Raw genomic sequence first — 3,581 nt, forward strand, 5'->3', positions numbered from 1 at the left:
TTGTTCGTGTAATCCTGTAACCAAGGGAGCGAAAGTATTTGGTGTTTCAAGAGGCACCATATCCAAGGTTTATACTGCATACAAGGAACGTGGAAAAACATCATCCGCTAAATCATAAGCACTCCGTCTTCAGGCCACGAGTGGCCTACCAAGACCATCCGACCGCCGTGTCATCCTCAGTGGAGGATGCGGACAGGAGGGGTGTGGGGTCAGCACACTGCTCTCCCGGTCTTTATGATGTTCTTGACCGAAGCCGCTACTATTCGGTCTAGTAGCTCCTCCATTGGCATCACGAGGCTGAGTGCACCCCGAAAAATGGCAACAGCGCATAGCAGCCTGGATGGTCACCCATCCAAGTGCCGACCACGCCCGACTGCGCTTAACTTCGGTGATCTCACGGGAACCGGTGCATCCACTGCGGCAAGGCCGTTGCCTCCGCTAAATCATAACGCGCAGAAAATTGTGTGATGAGTCATCGTGACACACGGCCACCGAAGAAGATTGTGACGAAACATAATAGGACGATAGCTGCAAGACTAACTGCAGAACTGAATGTCGCATTTGCGAACACTATTAACACGAAAAAGACGGAATGGAGCTCCGTGTGCAGGGAAGTGCAATGCGAGCTGGAATTCCAAACCCACTCATCAGTGACGCAAACACTCGTAAGAGGGAAACATGGTGCCGAAGCCATAGCACTTGGTCTGTGGAGCAGTGTAAGAATGCCATTTGGTCGGATGAGTCTTCTTTCACACAGTTTCCAACATCTGGCCGAGTTTACGTCAAGATAAATTGGGCAGCCATGTCGTGGTATTCCATGGATTACATGGACACTTTGGACTGTCGCATTACTTCCAAGGACTGTGACCATTTTGGCAGACCAGGTCCGTCTCACGGTACAATTTTTGCTCCCCAATGAGGAAGGTGTGTTCCCAGAAGCCGGATCGTCTGTGCACGCCGCTCGCATCATCCAGGACTAGTTTCGAGAGACCGAGGATGAACTGTCACACCACCAGTGTCACAAACGTCTCCCGATCTGCTTAATACTGAGCTTTGTGGCCTGTTTTGGAGTGAATAGTGGGTGGTCGTCACCCATTTTGATCACTGTTAACTGGAATTGCCAATATTTTTCAGGAAGAATTGTATAAGATTCCCTTGAAAACCATACAACACCCCTTTTCATCCATCCCGAGGCATGATACTGTGCAGCTTTTTGGTGTTTCATTATTTTTGCCCAGCTCCTGTAAATCCTTTACCAGGCTTGCCGCCGGCCGGAGTGGTTCTAGGCGCTTCGGTCTGGAACCGCGCTACCGCTACGGTCGCAGGTTCGAATCCTGCCTCGGGCATGGATGTATGTGATGTCCTTAGGTTGGTTAGGTTTAAGTGGTTCTAAGTTCTAGGGGACTGATGACCTCAGATGTTAAGTCCCATAGTGCTCAGAGCCGTTTGAACCAGGCTTGCCCGCGAGGTCTGGAGATTAGACAGCAGCATCTCGCACTACGGCAGCAATGGCGGCGGTGAATTAACAATGAGTGACTCAGTTGGTGGAATTTATGCTCCGTAGAACATGGCGCAAAACAAAAGTAGACGTCTGCGGCACGTCAACACATGCTAAACACACCCATCGATCTACATAGAAAAACCGACCCTGTTAGATGCCCAAGACTAACGGGCGTTTTAAGGATGATCCATCTTCATTGTTATATACAGGACGACCTATCACCACCAACATCTGAACCGAACGAAGCACAGGCACAGAGAGTAAGACGACGAACGTTCTCAGATTTTTAGTTCGGTCTCCGACGAAACAGGAGCACTGCCGAAGCTTCTATCTTACCAGCTTTCTAGAGACGATGAGGCCAGCGTCTGCAGCCATCTTCAGGGTCCGGGGGGAACCAATGGAACAGCATTAGACTGAACCCACTGTGCATGGTAAATGGGAGCTTTAACGAAGTAGCTACTTTGACACCGTGCAACAGCTGTTTTATTAGTTGCCTTCTTGCGGATTTTAACTAAACATTTAACCACTAGTGCCATCAAGCTGAAACTTTGATCAGAGTGATTCCTATACCTGTGTATGTCGCTGATAGCTCTCCTTGTTCCGTACACGTAAAATTCAGCTGTAAAATTTTAACGAATCTAAACTAATTTGCATACCAAAGTTTGGTAAAATGCAGTCAGATGTGAAGAATGGTGCAAGTTTCTCTGTCATCTTGTTTGCGACGGTATATGTGTGCGTGTGAGCGTGTGTGTGTGTGTGTGTGTGTGTGTGTGTGTGTGTGTGTGTACTGACGACATAATTTACAGTTCACAAATTAAAATGTAGGAGCCGAATAAAATACAGAGAATATTTCTCCGATATGTGTCCTCGGTTATCTGTTCATTACGAAGAAAACGTCCAGTTGCTGACGAACAGAAATTCCTAAAACTGACGGAAGAAGTCCGCAATCAAGCTTCGGATCGTGATGCACGTCGCGGCTCAAAGAATATCGTTTGCCGAGAGCAGTAGACATTACCTCGATTCGCAGCTATTGTGTGGTCACCATTCAGAGAATAGCTCGTTCTGCAGGAGCGCATCCCTGCGTTAAACAAAGACGAGAGAGAGGCTATTGTTTGTCACTAGTGAGACAAAAGCCTTTCTCCCTGCCCAGCACTTCCCGTCAGAATTCCCGACTGCACAGAGGAACACGGCAAGAAAGACGCGTTAATCATCCGGCGCGCGCAGCGCACGCGGCCTGACGTCGGATCATTTGTAACACGTGCAGCACAGCGCATGAATCACTGGGACGACAACGTGCAGACTGCTATTAGTCACCCACACTGCAGCGGCCGAGGCATGCGGTAGTGGTGAACGTCAGTACGGGCTCGCTGTGTTGGCGGATAAAAAAGCAGAGATAACTGCCGATATGTCTACGGGGTTAGGTTTCACACACGTCTGAAGATCAGTAAACAGGTTTCATCTAAATATTTCGATGCGTGTGAATAAGCTTCTTAGCCGCGGCGTACGACAGTTTTCAGAACGAAATGTTAATGTTATCTGGTCGTTACTCCCTTTTTATAGTTTTGAAAACGAAGAGTCTACTTAGTACAAGATATGAATATTCAAGAAGAAAAGTTCGTTGAGGAATTAGAACAAATACGGATTAAACCTGTACTCCACAGACAAAATTGCACAGATTGTTCAGTTAAAATTTCTGAGTATTTTTTTTCCCGTAGTCTTCGATGGCTGAGTAATAATGAAATTATGATTTATTCGGTTTGTTTCCCCAATTATTTTCGTTTCTATCAACATACCTTCGCATCATTTAAAAAGTCTGTAATATGCACTAACAGCATGAAGTTACTGTGCAACATAAGTGCAAGTTGGTAGACATGTATTAGGCACCTTTCTACATTTGAAAATAACTTCTATTCAAATTTCGCGCCAGTCGCATAAGAGTAGAGTTACCAGGACCATTAAGAGGATGAAAATCACGTTTGCTTTAAATATACGCTGTTATGGTGTTATCTTTGAGAATGAACTTGATGAGTTCACGTTAATGAAGGACGCCTTTAAGGTGAAAAAGATGCCATTATCTAGA

The 3,581-nt window shown here is 46.4% G+C and overlaps 1 pseudogene; it reads right to left on the reverse strand.

Moving 5' to 3' along the window:
* Positions 1-316: 316 nt before the first annotated feature.
* On the reverse strand, positions 317-434 carry LOC124614469 (annotated as a pseudogene).
* Positions 435-3,581: the final 3,147 nt, after the last annotated feature.

This window comes from Schistocerca americana, chromosome 4 (genome assembly GCF_021461395.2).
Source record: "Schistocerca americana isolate TAMUIC-IGC-003095 chromosome 4, iqSchAmer2.1, whole genome shotgun sequence".
Taxonomy (NCBI): Eukaryota; Metazoa; Arthropoda; class Insecta; order Orthoptera; family Acrididae; genus Schistocerca; species Schistocerca americana.